Here is a 23,196-nt window from a genome sequence, read left to right as displayed (position 1 = left end):
TCAAAGGACCTTTCCTGGCAAGCAGCTCTGTATCTAGAAGGGAAGGGGGTTGTTGGAAGACATTGATAGCCTACATTAAAATATAGCAGGAGAAAGTCTTCTTGTTAGCAGACTGCCAATGTTTGCACAGCTGAGCTGCATGAAAGATATTTCACCTACAGGTCTCACGCATCATGAAGCAGAGAGAGCATATGTAGTGCAAGACAGTTGTGTTCTGCTCTGGTACGTTGGAAGCACATTTATCAGGAATACTTGCCTGTTTGACAAGAGGAACGCTTCAGTGAATAAAACACCAGCCAAAACAAAGCCACTTTAGAAACTTAAAATAAAAATCTCATTAGTGAGGTGTTTAAGGAATGAGCAATGACTGTTTGAAACTGGCAATGCCCTTCTGGCCTAATAAGAAATGCACACATGATGCTAGAGTATTTTTAATAAGTTTCTACCACCAGATTAGAAAATTTCTTCTAAAAGGCAAAGTACTATGTGAATAAACATATAATTATATTGCTGAGTGAGGGAAAGACTAAATAGCTCTGTAAAAATAAGAAAAAAGTAGAGTAAAATAATCCCCGTTGCCCTAACTACTATTATTGCACATTATATGACAATTTCTTACCTTTCATTCTGAAAATAATTTTGAATAATACTGTACCCCTTGCAAGAAATCTATTATGAAAATACACTCATTTTGAGAACTAACTTATATTTTTTTGTCAAAAAATATAAGGTTTGTTAAAGAAGGCTATTTCCCTGAAAAGCACATTTGACCTGCTTTCATCGAACTGCTGTCCTTTAATTGCCTACTCCTGGTTTGGACACATCTGTATTACCTCCTTTGTGCTTTCACATGAGATCTGCATGGCTCTTCTTCATATGTCATAGCTTTGATTGCCCTGGCTGCCAGGAGACTTTTAAGAGAAAATTAGCTCATCCTGCAAGATTTGTGGGCCCGAGTAGAAAGACCAGCCAAGGAGACTGTTGTAGGTTCAGATATTTGCTCTCAGGACTCTTTCTGCACTCTAGTGGAAGGAAACATTAGTACAAAATGGGAATGACAAGTAGGCACAAGAAGCGTGGACAGAGACTATTTACAAGGACAGGTAGAAAAAGGGTAAATTACATTAATCTGAAAGAGGAGAGATTTAAGTTAGGTCTTAGCAAGAAGACCTTTTCTCAGAGGGTGGTAAAACACTGGAACAGGTTGCCCAGAGAAGTTGCCAGTGACTGATCAGTGGAAGAGTTAAGGCCAGGTTGGATTGGGCTTTGGGTATCCTGGTCTAGTGGATGATGTCCCGCTCTATGGCAAAGAGTTTGGAACTAGATGATCTTTAAGGTTTTTCCCAATCCAAACCACTCAGTAATTCTATGAAAGTGCGAAGAGTGATGGGAAAAAGCCCCCAGTACATCAGTGAAATCACTTTGTCAAGTGCATAACAGAATTGCTTGGTGTCCTAGAGCTGTGTTTTGATTCAGCTGAATTTGCTCATTCTAGGGAGCAGCATTTGTTGCAGAAGATCATCATTTGTGTGTTAGGACAAACAAAATGTCTCCTCTATCAGCCAGTCACTAGGACTAAGATGTTTTGGAAAGCAATCCAAGAGAGTTTGTGCTGATCATACTATACCAGTTCAGTGGTGATTTGTGCTGTGAAAGGACTCCTTTTCAGGATAAATGGTGCTCAGTTAGAAAGAGATAAAATTGGCAACAGGAAACAGCACTAAATAAAACTCCGCATTTATCTCATGCCAGTAATCAAACATAAAAAGCTCTTGACTGTGATGGATCTGTATTTTTGCACCAATTTCAGAATACTGGGATGGGTGGGAAGATGTTCCACTGAACAGCACTGGTCTTTCTTGAACCTGTCTTTCTTTTAATTAAGATGTTCCACCAAGCACTGTGAAGCGTGGAATTCAATCAGCTGCTTTAAAAGGGAACAAAATGAAGCATGAAAAAACCATGTAGAGTTAGTTTGTGATTTCAGCTTGAAAGAAAATGATAGGGGTGGTAATTTGTGTGAAAAAGAAAAAAAAAAAACCTGCCACTACAGCCAGAATTTAGCAGTCAGGAGGCATAGGCTACCCTAGCAGCCTGAGGGCATGGAGAATTAGGGAGCATGTTCCTTGGAGCTAAAATTACCACTCCATAACAATTTTCTGGGGCTCTGTTCTCAGATAGCCATTTTTCCAGACATGTAACAAATAAGCATACTCACATCCACAGTTGCCTTTGTACCTGTTTATAGGTGCATGTGGGCTACAGCAGCAAAAACTGTTTCTGTCTGAATATTACATTAACCTTTTGCCTGAGGATGTAAGCTGTCTTGTTTTCCTTAAATTCTACCTTCCTTTCATTGAATTTGTGCATTATATTTAAAGTTGGTTTTATGGTGTTGCGTAATTTATTGTGGTACCAGGTACAATGAAATATCAAAGATCCGTGACTGTATATTTATTGATCTGTCTACTGTTCAGGTCTCAAATAGAATTAGGTCCCATGGCATTTCTAAATACTAGGCAAACTATCAAATTTAGACTTGCAGAACATTCTTAAAATGCCGTAATATATTTACCAACTCAAAGATCTCAATCCTTTTGGTAAGGCCACATCAGCATAATAACAAATTTGGAAAAAAAAAAGGCATGAATATATTTTCCATGCTGATGAAATATAGAAGCAGTAAAACTAACTTTCTTGTAGACAAAAAATGACTGGTGAAAGAAAAAATTACATATAGATTTTAAGTATCCACCATTGACCATCCTGATCATAAACTCTTAGGCTAACATTATCACTGACTAGTGACATCACTAATTCATCTTCACACTTTAGTTTTGTCACAGGTTCATATTTTTGCTAAAGAAAGGGGAGGATTACAATGTTGTATGAAGAGAGAAGTAGGAAATCCAAGCCAAACCAAAAAAAAGCCATTTGCCCAGGGTGAAAATGAATTAAATCCATTAGCTTTTTTTAAATATGAAACAGGCCTGTAACATAGCAATACATTAATTTTCTTTAGGGTGGGAGAAGGGAAAGAGATGCAAAGAAAATATTCATGAGTTCGATCACTCACAGACACATCCAGATTAAAAAAGAGATTTCTCCTGGGAGTTTTAATTAACAAGGCACTGACATTTTGCCTTCAAATCAACAAGCTTAGGTTTTCACACTGAAGCCTGAGAAGCTTTTTACATTTTCTCCCTGTTACACTCTATTGAAGGATCTACACTTTCTTCAAATAATCATGGAGGAGGAAAAAAGACCTATAATATGAAGGGCAGAAAGCACCTTATCAAACCTCCTACTCCACACACTAAGATAATAAATATCCCACAGAATGAGAAGACCATTCTGGACTTCGGATTAGACACTTGTACACTGTCAGATTTCTGAAATGGAGTCTGCCAGTGTAGGGGCCACACCAGGTCACTGCACTAGCACATTCACGCCTAGAAGGATGCTTCAATCAAGAACAAGCCCAAATGACTAAAGGGAAAATTCTAAATTGATAGCTCTAAAGGTCATGAGGAACAAATTCAAGTTGGGAAGGAAAGTAATCAAAAAGGCTCAGTATAGAAACATTGTCATTCCTCAGCTTAATGAGTCCTTTACAAGAGTAAATGAGGAGAGAAGGATGAAAGTAATTGCTAGTTATCTGTTGAACTCACTGTGGTTTTGGTGCCTCCTAGGATGGCATTTGGTAGAATGGCTAGCTGTGATTTGGGGGAAGGTGTTATTGGTGATTTTCATTTTGATTAGTCCTTCCCTGGTTTCAGCCATACAACATGACCTCTTTGGGGAACTATAACATCAGTATAGTTTTACTCAAGTCAAAAAGAGGAACAGTGCCCATTTTCAATCCTTTCCTCCTCACTCCTTTTCTTTTGTTTGTTAGGGGTTCTTTTATTGCTTGGATTTTCATGTGCATTAAAAAGGGTAGAAAATACAATAGATATTGGAAATAACCTCATATGGACCTCTTACAGATAAATAACAGTGACTTGTTACAATTCTTGGGCTTAGTCCTGTTTTGGTTAGAAAGAAAGAGGTAGTTAGTCCCTATATACAAATAAATACCTTCTATCCCTTCTCATTTGGTTTGACATTGTGCTGTTCTTACTTTATCAGACTGTTCAAGACTGAGACTAAAATGAGGGAAGAGAACTACAAACTATTTTAGATTCCTGAGAAAAGGAGAGCTATCAGACATTGAGGTGCATGGGTATTTATCTTTTCTCATGCTTCTGCTGACAGATAAAATTTATTTGGTTTAGCTATTTTCATTTATTCAGAGAAGTGGCTAATGTAGAATGCGACAGCTGAGAAATTCTTGACAGCGCTGAAGTTCTTTGTTAGAGGTAAATCTTCAGTTGGTATAAGCTGGCAAGGCAATAACAAAATAGTGGAGCAAGATCAGCTTTTGCCAACAAAAAGGCCATAATTTCTACAGATAGAAAAGCCTTACTCAGGTTTTCCTGCCTGAAGGTGATACCACTTCTCTATGCTCTGTAGTACTTTTTACTATATCATGTGGGTTCATGACTGCACAGGGTGCAGGAAAGTTGCCTGGAAGCAACTACAAGGCCCTGATGAACTGTTTTGATGAACACTGTGCTTGCTTTCCAATCTAAGGGTCAAAAATTACAATTTAAATAATAAAAAGTGTTCATAATGGTGGGTACATTTGCTCTGTTTCCGAATTAAACTCTGGTGGAGAGCAATTTCTTTTGCCTTAATTACAAGTGGTACTATCTTCTTTTTAAGCATGTACACACAGATGAGCCTTCTCCAATGGCATCATAAATTTTTTGACATGTAAGAATGACCTTTAAAAGTGAAAAAAAAGAAAAAAAAAAGGAGAAATCTGACAAGCCCTGCAAGCTGCACGCCATTTACACAAGAACTCTGTAGAATTTACTCTACCTGTGCCATCTGCTTATGCTGGTGTCTAGAGGGCTGCATTCATAGAAGAAAGGGCAGAGTTGACAGAAAATGGCTTTCGTCAGTTCAGAAGAAGATTCATAGAAAATAGTTGGGACTTTTTCAATCCAAAGTAACACACCTTCTCTTCTTGGATAAGGTCAGAATGACACTTGATGGAAAAAAAGAAGTGGCATTTCATGAGATCCCAGTACTGAAAAAGTCCCTCTCCATGTCAATTTACAGTGACAATTCAAACACTACTGTGGGGCCTGATTTCTGAAATTGTTCAGTGCAAGCTCATCAAAAGAAATTTAGCTGACAAGGCTTTTAGTTATTGTCCTGAATTTCATCAAAAATACTCAGAGATGTGTAGTTACCATGACATAAACATTGCCATAACAAAGCCCAAAGTGAAAAGGGGCAAAACAACATTTTTGGACATTATCAGCTTAGACATTTTGACACTTTTGAAACTAAGTGGTGCATCCACAGTGCTGAGAGAGCTGGTGGACACCACAGAGACACGTCTCATAATCATCTTTGAAAGGCTGTGGAGATCAAGAAAGGTGCCTGAGGGCTGAACAGAAGCAGATGTCACCCCAGTCTTCAACAAAAAGCAAGTAGGAGTACCCAGGATACTACTGACACATCAGCCTCACCTCAGTCCCTGGGAATGTGATGGAGTGCCTTATTCTGGAGGCCACATCTACCTACAGGGATGAAAAGGTGATCATGAGCAGCCAGCATGGATTCACTAAAGGAAGATCCTACTTGGACAACCTGATTGCCCTCTACAAAGAGACAACTACCTGGATGGATGAGGGAGGGCCACTGGATGTTGTCTACTTCAGCTTCAGCAAGGCTGTCAGCACTGTCTCACAATATCCTCATAGATAAACTCAGGAAGTGTGGGTTGAATGAGGGGACAGTGGGCTGGATTGAGAACTGGCTGAGTGACAGATCCCAGAAGGTCATAATAGTGGCACAGGGTCTAGTTGGAGGCCTGGCACAACTCATGGTGCTTCAGAAGTACTTAAGATTTATGGCTACAGGAGGAGAGTCCTCTGACTAAGTTGATTACCATGAAGACAGTGTTAGTTTAAACCAGACCTGACCTTCGCAGCATGCTGTGTTTCCTGGCACTTGTTTGGTTTAGCACCCAAAAACCCCATCAGAATAACCTGCAGTAAAAGTATTCCTTACCTCAGCTGTGTTAATACCCTCAGTGCATTCATTTCCTTCATTTCATCTCCTTGTTTGAGATTTTTCTGTTACCGATCCTGTGTACATTTTCACAGCACAATCATTTTATTCAGATCCCTCCTAAAACTACTGTTATCCATGATGCAATGATCATAACCCATGCCAAGTATCACCACGTTTTCTTTTCATACCACTTCTAAGGGAGGGATTAAGAAAATCGAAAACCAAAAAGATACCACAAAGATACAAAAACCTCTGCATTAATTCCTCCCTCAAGCTTTCCCAGGGCACCTTATTTTATCTGCGTGGATTTTTATGATTAATTCTCTCCACGTCACTCAAAATCTTTACTCATATTGAATGCAGTCTGAATATCTCACTGAAGCTTAACAATATATAATAGTAGGTCTGTAAACAGAGACAGCAGGAATTTTGAAATATCAGCAAGATCACTGATTCCCGGGATTTTGTTATTGCCCACAGATATGCCAAAACTGAAATTACTTTTTCAAACTAAAAAAGAAAAAAACATTACAATCAGAGTTTGCTGCTTTAGATGCTTATCACTCTAATACATCACAAGTGTCATGGAACATATAGCTCTGGAAGGCCATTCCCAACTAAATTTAAAGAGAAAAGATTTGAAACTTTTTGTCCAAGAAGTTTCTAGAGGATATATATTAGTTTCTAGAGGGCATTTGTTCTGGACTTGAGCAAATCCTGAGTCCATTAAATAGAATAATTCAGCTCTGTTCTCAGTTCTTTTCTTTCTTGATTAATTATTCAGCTGTGGTTGGCCAGTCAAAGTTTGGATTGTGACTTCACTTGACCAGACACAGAGGTTGCAGAGCCCTTCTATCTGGCACACAATTGGGAGTTTCATTTCTTTTGGGGTAAGACCTCTTGTGAGTTCCTGATCATGTAATTTTTTCATAGCTTCCCATAAACTGTCTGGTTCTGTCTCCCATTGTGGGTGCTGGGCTGGATGAGGCTGGGAGCTCCTGGCACTGGGAATTCAGGTTGTCCTGTATGAATGCATATGACTTTGAATCTCAAAGTATAAGTATGTTTTGAGCATGGGCTTGACCACCCTGATATACTGAATACAATTAAAAAGAAAAGGCTTGGCTTTTGTTTTTCCTAGTGTCAGCCAAATAGATAGAGAAGGAGCAATAGGTGTGTATCACACCAGTCATATTCTGGCAATCACATCTGGTCAAGGAGAAAACTAAATGTTCCTCTGATATAATCACATTAAATGTTGAGAGTTCAATAACTTCACTTGATTGCTGACATGAGAGCTGATGTGCAAACCATGTGGTAACCAGGAATGACATTAGTGGTAGATAGGAATCTTTTGATTCCGAGACTGAGCAAGCCTGTGTAGATAATCTTGCCAAATGTGCCCAGTTAACCCCACACTGAGTCAGAGCATAAAGCCACTTGTGAAAGTTGAGTCCTTCTGCACACGGCTTGACTTGTTCTCATCTAAACCTGTTATTGGACTCTGGAAGGTCCAGTCCAAGGTCAGGGGCATCTACAGTTGGACTCAATGACCATAAATGTCTTTTTCAACCCAGCTGGTTCTATTGCTCTATGAATATCCTTGCACAAATGCCATCAGAGCCAACAGGATTAAGGTTGTATTTGACTTGTTATTCACACACAAGGAAGAAGTGATAGCAAATGTGGATGCATTCAAATCCATGGGGTCAAGTGGAATTTAACCAAGGATGTTAAAAGAGATGACTGGTACAATGCCTACCACCTCTGAAAAAAAAATGGCTATCAGGAGAGGTCTCTAGTGATTGGAAAATGGTAACAATATGCCCATCTTTAAGAAAAATGAGAATCCAGGAAACTACAGACACGTTGGCCTTACCTGCAGCCCCACAAACACACAGAAGACAAAAAGGCAATCAGAAATGGTCAGTGTGAGTTTACCAAAGATAATTATGGTTATTCAGCTCAGCCCTGTTGCCTTCTACAGTGAAGTAGCTGTCTTTGTGAGCATGGTGGGAGCCGTGCATGTCATACAGCTCAAATAGCATAACATTTTTGGCATCAACAAGAGCCTCCTAAGCAGGAAGCTGTAATCTTGGGCTACACAAAGTGCTAGATGGGCTACAAATTTGGCCAGGCCATCAAGTACAAAGAGGAAAGCATCCATTTTGTGGCTGGTGACTAGAAATATACTTCAGATATCAAAAGTGGGGCCAGTGCTGTTCACTTTATTTGTTGATTGTGTATACAATGATACAGGGTGTAGGTCCCAGAAAATGGCATCCTTAATGAGGAGTGGCTGACAGCCCAAAGCCCAGAGCATCAGTCTGGAGGAAGCTTGCAAGGCAGCAGAACCTTACAAAGCTGTGTTGACATTTTGTGATTAGAGTTATATATTGGGTTTTGTAATGTTAGGAACCTGTTGTTAGTATTTGAATTCTGCTGGAATACATTACCAGCTTTAATATAAGTGATAATTTTATTTATTGGTCTTTTTTCAGTTTAGATTGGATTTATTTTAAAAACGTAACTTTTAAACCATTTTTTGACCAGAATTAGACAGTCCTTTCTGAGTTTTCATGTATTTGGATTTGTATCAAAAAGTTTTTTGTGAGTATTTTTTTTCACACTTGAAGTACTATAATGAAATTTTAGATTCATTTTTAGATTCTGCACATCAAGCTTGCTCTTTTCAGAAACACCCAGTTTGGTCAATTTCTTCATGTAGCTGTCTATTGCCACATGTCTAATTGGCTCCCAGTATGTTGAGGTGAACTTTTACAATGTCAAGCTAATTTTTAAAAATGCATGTTTCCTTTAGCATTGTCTACAGCCTTGAGAGAGTGGACTGAATCTTGTATCAGCTGCCAATGTTTCTCTACGTAAAAGAAAAATCAACATGTTCAATAGTTTGAATGGATTGGTTTCCTGACACCCTTAACTCACCTTGTGTCTTGAAGCCAGCAAAGCATTTAAGCATGAATATAAATCTAAATCTATTAGAGGACTCATTCAGTAAGAGCTATAATCACATTCTTATACATTTTTGTTTTTAAGAGTTTAACTGTGTTCTGGATTAAATGTAAACAAATATATGGGAGACAAAAACATTATCAAACATGTTATCAAGCACTGTACAGAATTTTCAAGTGTTTTGTTATTGCTTGTGGACGGAGTTAGTTACCTGATTTTCTTTCAACACATCTGCATCTAAGAAGATGGAAATTTTCACTTTGAGAAGCATACCTTGTCTGAAGCATTAATTTCAGTGTCAACATCAATCATAGGATGTTACTCAGTGTTTTTTTTCAGCACTGTTATCCTCTAATTAGATGTCTCAATTTTATTTCTTGTTTTTCTGTTGAAAATTAAAACAAGAAACTCAAAGGTTTTTCAATTGATATTGTCACAAATTTCTTGGATAACATTAATCCCAATCACACTGTTAAGGGATTTCTTTCATGTCAGTTTCAATCAAGTCCTTTTCACCTTTGTTACAGGATCAAACCTGCATCTCACCTGCACCTCAATTTACAACAGCTGTAACCCATGGCATTTTTAAACTTCTGAGAGGAGCACTCATTATTCCTCAGAGCTTTGTTTGTACTCTGAGTTTCCTAGTTTCCTTTTTTTTTTTTTTTTTTTTTTTTTTTTTTTTTTTTTTTTTGGTTATAAATGCCATTACTACTTCCTCAAGGTGGTGGTTCAAATATTGTGAAATATTGTTGCTCAGAGGACCACACTTTGAGTAAAGAGAAATTCATCAGATCTCATATGAGGCAAAAAGAATGCAGCAGAGAGAGTAGCATTTCTTTTTTGTATTTGAAGTGTCTAAGTCATGTGTATGTCTGTGTGCATGCAGAGAAACACAGAAAAAGACATTGTGATTTTAAGCCATAAGTTACCCTTCTCATGATGTAAGCATTTATGTCATCACTGAAAGTATTGCACTGTTTCAAAATTGTAAGAAAACACTCTAGGGAAAATCTTAACAGAAGTCAAAACCTTTTGTGGATCTAAAGAGGAACAGAATATTATCTTATGTAGATTATGCTCTGCATAAAAGGTACAGAGAGCTCTCAACAGTAGCATTGAATCAAAGAAACTACATACAGTTTGAAGACAGAAAAGAGATCAAAGAAGATTAGGAGATAACATGGACAGCTTTGTAGGGCAAGCACTTTTCTCCCCTTCTGAATGGAAGAAAACTAGGAAATTCCCCTAAAATCATCTTTCACTGATCCCAGCATAACATTGGCAGCAGCCCTCCAAAAACTATATGCTGATATCAAAGGGTAATGATACTCCTTTAGAAATTTGCATTTATAATGCCAGAATCTTATTGAGAACAGGAATAAATACATTAAATATTTGGCAATATTGAGTAACCATGACAATGAATTTGGTTACCTAGGCTGTTTGATACTTTGATACGGTAAGGGATTTCAGTGGGATTTCAGTCATATCTAGCAGAGACCTCTGAAGTACTTCATTTCTGGTATTTTGCTGTAGCATGAGCATCATATTATATATGAAACATGTCTTTCTTGTGTCTTAAGACAAAACTGAACTCTGTTTTTGCTGCTGCAGAAGTATGACACTGAGATGCAGAAAGTAAGCTCAGGAGATGTGTCTCAAAAATACCTACCTAGGAAGATTATCTCTTGGACACCAGTTGGATTACAACTGTTATTATTATGTACCTGAAACAGTATAAAAACCAAGGGAAGTATAATTCTGCCTTACATACCAAATAATCTCAGAAAGGCTCAGGACTCTACACATATCAAGATACTGTCACATCAAGATGCCTTCTTTTACCTTTTACTGCAAAGTAGAGCAGGCTGGGAGGCCTGATCCTCTGGGGAATTCTGGTGGATTTTATAGCAGATACTTGGGCCCAAGAAACTCCCAGAAAGTCTCTTTGGTGAAAAGAGAGAATTCAATAAACATTGAAATACAAAACATAGTTAGGAGTTACATAAATTCCAACTCATACATACAATATTTCTGCAGCTCTTACATAAGCTGTGTTGTTTCCACATTTTTAGGAAGCATGCTAAAAAAAACCCCAGAGCATTCGGAAAAAAGCTGTCACCCTGTAACAAAAAAAATCTGAAATTTACTATTTACTACCGGAAGAAAGTGACTGGGTTATGCCCCAGACTCACCAAAAATGACATGTTCAGCAGCAGAAGTTTCAAGGTAAAAGGCCCAAGGCAAGATGTATTATGCTGTTAGCAGAGGTCCAGCCTCTGGGTATTGGGAAATCTGACAGATTTCTACTGCTCAAAGGGGCAGGTGACACACTTCTCTAGATGAATCAAATGGCAATATTAATTGTAATGTTACAATGGAGCCTTTCCTATCACTCTAGTTTTCAGGATAGTACTATAGAGAATATCACATTCCCCAGTTCCACGATTTGTGTGTTGCACCTGTCAGTTCAACAAGAGGTGGTGACCATTGTGTTCTCTTCCCTTGCCTGCTAACTGGGCATATGACATGAAAATTGCAGGACTACAAACACACTCAGGGAGATTATAAATCCCTCCAGACAGGGAAGTTACAAGTCTAATGACTTCTGTTGTCATTAGAGTATATGTCAGAGTATATTTTATAAGTGTTTTCAGCAGTTTGTATCTGTTTTCAACAGATGTTTTTCATCTTCTAAAAGTTCTGGCACCTATTTTTACTAGTTAGAAGTGCAGCCTGGCTTCTATAACTGTTGAACAACATGTGTTTGTCAAATGACTGCTAGCACTGCAGGCAATTAAAACTAGGGCCTGAAAAGTGTTTCTGATTCAAGCTGCTAGAGAGAGGCTAGAGATTTATGATAACAGAATGTGGCAGAAGATCTATTTAAGTTTTGCAGACACCTCAGCTGAAAAGAATATACGCATGGGTGCTCACTTCAAGGCATGGATTGATCTGTTTTGTGGCAGGATAACAAACCAGAGCCTCTCTTAAGCTGTTATTTTGTTCTGATTTCTCAACTTTTGATATTTTTTTTTTCTTTCTGAGTATTTTTTCCTTTTTTTTTTTTTTTTTTTTCCCAATGCATAGCCCTAGTAGTTATGGTTGTAAAAGAAAATGTCCAAACTTTTGCCAGTGCAAAGTTTGATATGTGAGTTTTTAGGTATCTCAGAAGAACAGTTACAATCAAAGCTTAAAGAGCCCAGAGAAAACAGAAGAGCCCATACCACCATTCCTTCACAGTTAGACCATCTATCTTGAAGGATGCCTTACTGGGACAAGAAAAACCAAAGTCTATTCTGATTAAAAGTTGACACAATTCCTCTGTGTACTCTTCCTTGACTTGACTTCTGGTTCACTGTGGATCATTTTAAACCAATTGAAACCAAAGACAAAATTCTGTTCACTACTGAGCTGTGGGCTTATTATCTGGAGACAGGATAAATCTTTTGCAGTCTGGTGGTTACTGATTTCTTTTCTCTGTGACCTCTTCACAGATTTTTTTTTCTATCAGTGTGTCAGAGCAGATGCAAATGTATTCACAACTCTTACTTTTAAAATGTGACAGAATTAGATACATAAGTACTCTCCAGGTTCCCTGTTACAGGGCCAAGAATTCAATAGCAGCTGAGCCTGGATTTCAGAGACACTCTAAACCCCTCCAACAAACTCCAGAGCTGTCAGACCTGAGACCATCATGCTGAGAATGTAACCTCCAAGCAATAGAAATTAAGCCTGGACAGGCCTGGAGCAAAACCACTGGCAATTCTCTCCAGTCTTATGAAAACAAGTGGATTTCCTTGAAACACTCAGTTTTTAATGAATCAGCATTAGGGAAAATTCCTGACTAGCTCTCACCTCAGTCTTTGTTAGTGCTTCCAGGATCAGTTTTAATACCACTAGAAAAGGAGCTTTCTCATTCCTGTTCTATCAGATTATCTATTCCCATGGAAATTATCATTTAACAAACAAATTACACATCAGTCTTGCACAGACCCAACCAGGCAGGCCCTTTTCTGATTTAAAACTGCATTAGGTAACATCATGTGGTTATGTGGGATATAGATATAGAGTGGGTGAAATATAAGAATTAGCATCCATTCTTCCCCAGAATTTGATCTGTTAAGGAACTTAACTGTACTCTAACTAGTCTAGCTGTAAATCATATTTGGCTATGCACTTATTCGAGGCACACACAATGCACAGAAGCAAACTTTTACTATACTCATTATGCCAAAATACGGTTGTACATTTTAATTCATGTTTTTAGCTCTGTTTTTTAACTCTTGATGACATGCTGAGTTCCAGCAACTGAGAAAAACCAATTAAATTGAAGATTAATTAATTTCCTCTTTCTGAAAGTTTTCGTGTTAAGCTGTAGCCCCAAAGTTGTTGAATAGGCACCTGAATTTCCACACTGCAATTGAAGAATGAATTATTATGTTCAGCAAATCAAGGGCATTTGGTGCATTGGCCACTGTCAAGAGTTTGTGCTCAGGGTGATGAAGTCATAAGACATAAACATTACAATCTCAGTATCGTCATGCAAAGCTGAATTTAGGAGATGCTTATATTGCGATGCCTGTCGTGTTTTTCCTGGAATATTTAAGAAAAGCCTGGAAATAATGGGAAATATTAACTTCTGCTCTGAATGGAAAATCTGTATTAAATCAGAAGAACAGAATTCTGGCTAAACCTCTTCTCAGTCAGGCTTTTTCTATCCCCAAGCTGCAGGTGAAAGATGGAAAGTATTTAATGTAACATTTCAAAATATGCCTTATATACAACCAGACATCTAGTGCTAACTGAAACTGGGCGTCCACTGAGATTTTTTTCTTTTCCCACAACAAAACACTATGAAACCATTGCCTAAAGTGAAAGATAATAAACATATATATATCACCAAGAAACATTCCCATTAAAATGCGTGACTGGACTGTCAAACTCATTTAACACAAGACTTTACTTAGCCCAGGCACAGCAGCCTTCTAAAAGATTTAGAGGGCTCAGGCCATTTTGGTGATGTATACACACATTGTTTCAGTGAAAGAATAACAAATAATATAACAGAGAGCAACATTTTTATTTTTCACTGCATAAAATAAGATGTTCCAGGAAAGCTCCCCTAAAAAACATACCCTTATGATTTCTTTTGTTTTGTCTCCTGAAAAATCTTAGCACTCAGCAGAGGTAGGAAAAAACCACTGAATTAAAGACCACTCACTCGAATCTGTCTGGTCTTTCCCATATTGCCTCTTTATGTCTTTCTTGTCAATTCATTCATTATTGTTAGTGGTATTTCTATCTTACTTTGTGGTTTTCAGCTTGTGGTAGGTGGACTCCTGGGGTCCACCTACTGCTTCCTGTGGCATCTGAGAAGTTACCCACCACAATGGGATTTATTTATTTATTTATTTATTTATATTACTGCTGAAAATATGCACATTTGACTACTTGACAGATGGCAACCAGTTCCAGAGCTGAGGAAGCCAGGAAAGTGAATGTATTCTGTATTTCAGGAAACAATAGAGCAGCAAGAAGTCTGGCAATCTTGGAATAACATAAGTTCGAGAGGAAAGCCCTGGACACATAGAATTACCCTAAGCAAGTATATTTAGCTATAGAGAGGGAATCTGAGGTGAAGCCTTGTGCATTTGGCTCTTGCCACTTGCTCTGTCTGTAAAAAACTGCTAGACTTGACAGTCTTTGGGTGCAAGAATATAATTCATGTGAGGAAAATAAATAACACTTTTCAATGAAGAATGGGCACAAGTGAACTAGAAAGGCACTTTGAATACTGAGAGAGTTTAAGCTGGTTGCATCAAAGGCCCAGTGAATATTTACATCACTTGGATTCAGGAGACAGCCTTAGAAAGACTGATAGCAGCTTTACCTGAGATTCAGAACCTGCACTCCCTTCAATGTGAGAATTTTAATTTAGGCATCAGTGGCAGTCCAGGACTCAGAAAAAGTCACACAGCCAGAAGAGAAAGGAAACAGACGATCGGGTTGGAATTCAGCTGACCAGATGAAGGATTAAACTCTACACCTTTGCCTTTTTCCAGGGTCCAGAATTAGTTTTTTTTTTCCTTTTCTATATTCTTCCTTTGATTTCCATATGGAAAAAAGAAAGGTCATCAGTCTGAAAATAATCAGTCATTGAAAAAGAAAAACCTTTTTTCTTTTTCTTGAAAAAGTGCAGGGTTGTCAGTAAGCACACAGGACTGATTTTCACCCCCTTTCACCATTATTCTTGTTATAATTGATGGATATTTTGCATTTGCAATATCTGTGAAAGTCAGGCCCATATGGCTCTAAGTTATTTCAATGCATCTGAGGGTCTTACAAAAAACAATAACCATTGTAATAATAGAATATGAGCTCTACTTAGTGTAATTCGTCAGGGCTCAAATGAAATCATTGAAGCCATATGCATTTACTCTAGGGGATTTGGTGCAAGCTTATAGTTCTGACGTGATAATACAAAGGTTTTACTGCTTTTTCTCCAATTTTATCTTTATTCTAAACTGAATAAGGACATTTTACACCAATCAAGTCTCTCTTTAATAATTCTTAGTATTACCCCAGCTGCAGAGTCAGTTCCTTTGCAATCAAGGAGGTGATGTGGTGAAACTCCCAAAATCCAGAGTCTTTCTCCTTTACCAGCAATAAGACATAGTGTTCAATATGAATGGCAATTAAATATACCTGTGTCTCCAGGCACACTGAGGATGTTAGGAATGGGAAAACGAGACTTTAGACAGAATGTTGAGGAAAAAATGTTTTCTGTTTAGAAGACAAATTATATGGCAGTGTTGCCCAAGATAATTGGATTTAATAAAAAAGATGGGGAAATTCTGGTTTCCTGGAGCACCATATTTTGCTAGGCCATGAGTGTCCATGTGCCCTTTGCAGACATGTCCATTAACCTGAGAAGTGCTTGAGACCTATATTTGTTTCAACTTGCTTCACAGAGTCACAGAAGGGTAAAGTTGGAATGAATCACAGTGGGTCATCTGGTCCAACCTTCCTGCTCAAGCCAGGTCATCCTTTGACAGATCTCCCACAGCTGTAATAAGAAGGTGTTGTTGAATACATAACATATGTATATTAGCGTAATGTAGTGGTGTGGGATTGGGTTTTCTAATTTTTGTATAATTTTTGTATCCCAGTTTCTGTAAGTGTTCATCTACCCCCATCGCCTTTCCCAAATACTTGTAGTTAAGTCACATAATAGGTTTGGCTCTGCCCACTGTTTGTCTTTTCAATAGCCCTAGCTTCCTCATTTTATTTTCTTGATAGCCCTGGCTCCAGTCTTCCAGAATCTATTGTATCTTATCATGGACACTTGATGGCCCTGGCTAAGCCAGATGGGTAGGCCAAGGCTTCAAGTTTCTACACATCCCTCTTATCCCTAAATGGCAAAATCACACCCCTCTACCTTTGTCAAACCTCCTCATTTCCATGAGTAACACCTCTGTTCATAAGAGCAGGAGAGACCCAAAATCGGGACTCACGTAGACACTCACGCCTTGAACACCTGGGCTTTCACCCTGAATAAACACCTTCTTTACCAGCAAGTGTGAGTCGCTCCTTTCTCCTAAGCAAGCGCACTCCTGCCTGAAATCCAGACCTGCCTAAAACTTCACCATATCACGACAGAGCCCAGCTAGCCGGTGGGCTGCTCTGGGAACTGTGATAGCGTAGGTTGAATAATTTTTATCTTATCAAAGTTGCAGAAAAGTTCAACATGTTCTCTATGCTGTCAGAAGGGAAAGAAGTGCACACAAGTATAAATATTTTATTCTTCCAGTGCAATGGCAATTAAAATAAAACACAGAGTGCTAATGTGTTCTTTATGTCACCATCATTATGGAAACATGAACTGGGATTTGGGGGAGGCTTTTTGTTTGGGATTTTTTTCTTTTTTCTTTTTCTTTTTTGTTGATTCAGGCATTTTTTCATTAAGATATTCAATTTGTTACACTAAAAAGGGAAGAAGTTGGTTTGTTAAGAAAATGAGATGCTTTCCTACAAGGCTGTGACTTCAAGTGCAAAGGATCATGAACTCAGAAGTTCTAAATAAAAGAAACTCAGAAGGCTCTAAATAAAAGAAACAATGACTTTAGGGAAAAGAATAAAAAAAATATAAGCAAATAAACTTGTTAACTTTAGGATCTTGCTAATGAAGTTCCCACATGAAGTTAGTCATGAGAGCCTCAGGCTCAAGTGGCTGGTCTGGATCAGATCCAGTGATGAACTAGCTACTCCACCAGAGAGAGGGATTTTTTTCCCAAAAGAAATGTATTTTGTCACAATGATCTTCTGAGTTTTACATTGCAGGGTGTCAGTGGACTTGTACTCACTACCAGTGAAGTTTTCCCAGCCTGCCAAGTGTCAAGGAGTTTGGTGCTGGGAGCATTATATCTGGATCTTCAGCAGAGATTTGCAGGATTCACATCATGTGCTGAGTGATATTGTACCTAAAACATAAAGTAACTGTGCCTACACTGTTTTCCTGGAATGGATCTTTAGCTTGCTTTCCAGACAGTCTCCCCTAGAAAGTCAGAGACCATCTGTGAAAGAAATGCCCCTGAGGTTTTGCTCCTGAGCTGCTTCAGAGGAAGGTTTCTGAAGTTACTGTGTCTCTGTATGACACTCTGAGGAACAGGGGCTCTGGGCAAGCATGTGCTGAGTAGATTTGAATCCAACCAGCTGCCGATCAGACACCTCCTCTATGTACTGTGTTGCAAGGGGCAGGACCAGCATACCAGACAGTTAAAGAGACCATGCCGTGCTTGTGTCTGCACAAGTGTCTCCCTTCCTGCCCCATGGAAGAAGTAAATTTTCTCATGGTGTTCAGACTGTGAGTCCAGTGAGACCTCTAAAAGCCAGGGAAGAGCCATAATGCTCCTGATGTGGAAGCAGGCACTGGATGGTGTGCTCACCCTCACATTCCCCACACAGGATCCTCCTCCCCAACACCCAGGACAGGGGACTGGTGGTGTGACTGCCTGTCACACCTGACCCAGTGGGGAGAAATATGGTGGCAAGCCTTCCAGAGAGACACTCAGGATGCTGCTTGTTACGCTCTACCTGCTGGCAACCAAATTCATCAGAGACCTTGGTCACATAAACATCTGCTATTCTCACCTGTGCAGCAACAGTTTCTCCAGCCCATCCCTGTTTACACACTTCTGTGTTTTAAAACCTCAAGCAAGAATCAGCTGAGAGAATATTGTGCCAAAATTACAAAAGCAAAGTAAAATAGATATTTTGAGTAACTGCCTTATCAGCTGTGATGCCTCCATATGTCCTATATTTCCTTTCTTCAAACAAAGAGAAAAGCCATTGAGCTCCAACACTTACAGCAGGGCTGATGTTTAGGAAATGTTCAGAAATTCCTCTTCGGCAGTGATCACTGAAGTCACAGCCTCGAGCAACCCTAAGGACACTGTGCAAGCTCTCTAAGCTCACTTATTCATCATCTTGTCTTACGTAAGTGCCCAGACTGGCCTCTCCAAATGACCCAAAACTAATCCTTCAAATATTCCTTTTTTAGCATTGCTGAAGTCTTTGCCTGACTGTAAAATGTTATAGGCTGATTCATTAATGTCTGTAAGATGCATTTTTATGGAAGGGATAACAGAACTATGTAAGGGTTAAAGGGTAAAGGGTTGTCCTTTATTAGCTACTTTTACTCTTAATCTTGAGCAGCTCAAGTCTCCCCATAGCAAGAACTGTCAGAACTTGATCAGGACATAACCTGCAGAGAGGTGGGGCTTTTTTCCCAATTGCTCTATCAAAAAAAATGTGAGTATGGTCAGATAGGAATTTTCCTTGCCCTCTCAGCTCAGCAGCTTTATCGGCTCTGACTGCAGAAGCATCTGCTACCAAGCAAAGGCTCAGCTGCAGCAAGGACATGCATTTCAGGTTCAGCCAAGACCAGAGGGTTTTTATCACTTTGTGTAATAATATTTTATGGTAACTGTTGTTAGCCCATCCTGTCTAGAGGCCTTTTAGCTGTGTTTCCTCCTGGATATTCAGGAGACAAGGCTGGGCTAGCCATCAATTCCTGCCTGACCTCAGCCTCACTTCGACATCTACAGTGCTAAGGCAGTGGCTGTCATGCCTTGTGATTTAAATTCAGATTTCAAATCACATCGCTCCTTTCAAAACAAAAGGATGACCCTCATCTTCACAAAGCAATTATAAAAATTCACTGCAACCAAATAGCATGATTGAACCCAGAGCTAAACTCACAGAGAAAAAGCATGGGCAGGAAGCAAGATCACAGTGATAATTTGTCCAAAATATAAACCAAGCAAACCAGATCATGGAGATTGCTGATCCCACTGAAACAGCGTCAAAACACAGGGATGTTTTGGAAACATAGCATGGCAAATGCCTGAATGGCATAAGAAGTCTCCTGTGCCTTATATCTTCTACAGCCACCAGAGTGACTCCTAGATAGGTAGGAACTGCTTTCATGCAGCTCCTTCAGTCCTCATAGTTCTCTGCCACTGTAAGCAGTCTGCCATGGAGGAGCACTGATACATATCAAGGAACTGGAGCCAATGCTTGTCACATATGGGAGATCAGGCATGGTGTAGAACAAGATGTATGTGCGCAATTCCATGGTTTCTACGGTGTTTTATGGAGGGTGATGATGCCAGACTAGATGTCATCAGGAAATCCCATGGAGATTGGAGAGCATGTGCTCCCACCCAATGAAGCTCCCTTGCTGAGTTATCTTCACTGTCCATGTCATGGGTCAGTGAGTCCTGGTCAAGCAATACAGGATGTGAACCCACACTTCAGTCTGAATACCTGTCATCCAAAACCTTGCATAAAACTACCAAATTAATTCCAGATGAGCCATGAAAGTGCTCTTCAGCCTTTTCAGAACTTATTCCCTGCCTTGCCATGGATTTCAGTGGGGTTTGGAACTGAACTAAGAAAAGCAATTACAGGTTGGACTGGCTTTGAATTAACAGCCCAGCACTGAGACAAATCTCCAGAGCAGATTTTTTATCCATTTTTGTATGTCAAGCTACCATGGGATGTAGTTTTCTTCCGTTTGTTTTTTTTCATACTGAAATTCTAGACTTACACTACCAAGTAAAATACATTTAGAAGTATACATGAAGGTAACTTGAATAGAAGCAGCATAAGAAGGAAACAACTTCCTGGTTTTGTCTGGGGTACAGTTAATTTTCTGCACCAAGACTGGAATGGGGCGATTGTTTGTTTGTTTGTTTGTTTGTTTGTTTGTTTGTTTGTTTTGATCAGTGCTGAACACAGCGTTTATAACATAATTATGTTTTATTTACTGCTGAGCAGGGTTTACAAAGAGACAGGGCTGTTTTGCTCCTGGGTACTGCCTTGCTGGTGAAGAAGTGCGTGAGAGGCTGGGAGGAGACACAACCAGGACAGGTGTGTCCTGACCAAAGGGATATTCCTGACCATATGACATCATGCTCAGTATATAAAGTGGGGAGAAGAAGAAGGAAATAGGACATTTGGAGTGATGGCATTTGTATTCTCAAGTAACCATGACACGACAGGGCCCTGCTCTCCCAGGGATGGCTAAACACCTGCCTGCCCATGGGAAGCAGAGAAATAATTCCTTGTTTTGCTCTGCCTCTGTGCATGACTTGCTTTTCCTGTGAAAGTGTCTTTCTCCTTCTCTCAACCCACAAGTTTTCCAGCTTTTGCCTTTCTGATTCTTTCCCCAATCTTACTGGTGGGGGAGTGAGTGGGTGGCTGCATGGTACTTGGTTGTTGGCTGAGGTTACACTATGACACACAACACTTAAATACTTTCTTCTTCAGGGTTTTTATGAATCAATAAGTTCATTATTTACTTTTTATTTTAGAGTGACTTTTTATGTTTGCTTATTGCATCCATTAAGGGCCCCAATATGACTCGCTGAAACTTCTGCTCAGAAAATTTGCTCTTAAGGATTTGTCATTCACAGCCCAACAACAGTGACTTTAGTTACCTGTTTTAATGTGAACTGATTCACAGATAAATTCTTCTAAAAGGATGTCTTAAGAAGATGCATCCACCCTGTGCAGCAATACTTGAGACAGAAAGGTGAAAGACCCAGCAATCCCAGAGACTGTGTTGCAGCTTTGCTGTGCAATGTCCTGGGCAGAAGCCCTGTTTGGAGAACCCCATTAGCACAACTGCAATGTTCTAGAATCATAGAAAGGCTTGGGTTGGAAGGGTCCTTTAAGATCACCTAGTTCCAAAGCCCCTGTCATAGGCTGGGACACCCCCCACCAGACGAAATTGCTCAAACCCCATCCAAGCTGGCCTTGAACACTGCCAGAGATGAGGCACCCATAACTTCTCTGGACAACTTGTCCCACTGCCCCACCACCCTCACATTGAAGGTCTTCCTAAAATCTAATCTATAACTCTTCTCTTTCAGTTTAAAACTGTTTCCCCTTGTCCTTTCACTATATGCCCCTGTAAACAGTTTCTCAGTGTTCCTAGGTACAAGCTAAGCCATGGATTATGGAGAGGGGTAGTGCTGGCCAGTGCAGCAGGTGGCATTGCAGGACCAAGCCATGCCAGTGGCTGCTGGAACCTGCTTCCAGCTGTGGAACAAACCCCTCCAAGAGCTGCCTTTCTTGAAGCAGCTTTAACCAGCAGATGCACATCTCATGGAACTGTTTTTTGGTGCTTTTCTTGCAATGGAAATATATACAAATGGTGTCAAAGGACAGACCAGTCAGACTGCTCCTGGAGAGGATGCACCATTTCCTGGCATCTGGTTTCTCCGTAAGATTCACATTTTGCTGGTGTTACAGGAGAGTTAAGTCTTCTAAGGCCCAACTCTTCCAGGATAACCTGGAGTGTCAGAGAGGGGGTTTTAATGTTCTTGGTCAGACTCGCCTGAGGAAGATGAAACATGGCATCCTTTTCTCCAGGCCTTTATATACATAGTTTAGCTAAAGGCAAAATCTCCTTTTCTCACTTTTCTTGCCTATGGCTGTCTGAACTTGATATTACTTCATTTTTAGCGAAGTTATGTGTGTGTATATATCTATATCTAGATCTAGATCTAGATATAGATATAGATATAGATATATAATGTAAGCATAATGACCAAGATGGTGGAAAACATGAGATCTATAGTATTTGTAGTCTGATAGCACATAGTCATAAAACACAGTTGCCCAAGGCCATCTCCTGCACCACTTGAGCTCTTTCCATTTCTCTTTTGTACACAGGAATACTACACTTCTTGCCCAAGGCACTAGCCATGTCATTGTCATTATTGAGTGGGAACCACAAAGACAGTTGAAAAAGATACGTGTTCAAAAAAGAAAAATACTGTATTTTCCTTGTCTGATTTTTTGTTCCTCAGGATATACAGCAACTACAGAGAAAGCAGCAAGTTAACTCCATTTGTCCTCAGTCCTGGAGAGTATCTCTCACTCATCTGTACCTTCTTGAGTCTATGGTACCACGTAGTATTTCCCAAAAACATAGTTTTATGTCAGTAGAATAAATACCAGCCTAAAAAAATCTTTACATCAGAAGAGTTTTGCATCCTGTTTGATTCAAAGAGCGTGGATGTAAGAAAAATTCAGGCACAAACTCAGCCTCATGGGCAGAGGTAAGATTGAGTCAGCAGAGAGTTCAAACAATGTCAAAGTTTGAGTCACATATGCCACACAAACCTGCTCTTAATCAGAGGCTTCCTGCCCTTACGTTCTTCCCCTTGTACTTAATAACATAGCAGCAGGAATATTTTTACACAGCTGCAGCTCTCTCTTTTATTTGCATTTTGGGGATCATTAAGTGCTACCAAAAGCAGAAATATTGTTGCGTCCCTGTTTAACTCTTCAGGTGAACACTGGAAATAGAAAATACTTTCCCAGAAACCTGGCAGAACTCGCAGAGGGAACACACCTGCCCCCGCTGAGAGAAGATCAGCCCAGCCCTCGGCTGAGTCACTGGTGCCTCACCTCTGATCAGAGGCTGCCAGAAGGGAAAATTGCCTCTCCTGCATTAACTCTGCCCTCCTGGTAGGTGAATGCAGATCCCCACTTCCAGGATCACGGCTGTCT

The sequence above is a fragment of the Zosterops lateralis genome (assembly GCF_965231275.1).
Source record: "Zosterops lateralis genome assembly, chromosome: 1".
Classification (NCBI taxonomy): Eukaryota; Metazoa; Chordata; class Aves; order Passeriformes; family Zosteropidae; genus Zosterops; species Zosterops lateralis.
Note: the sequence above shows the minus strand (reverse complement) of the source record.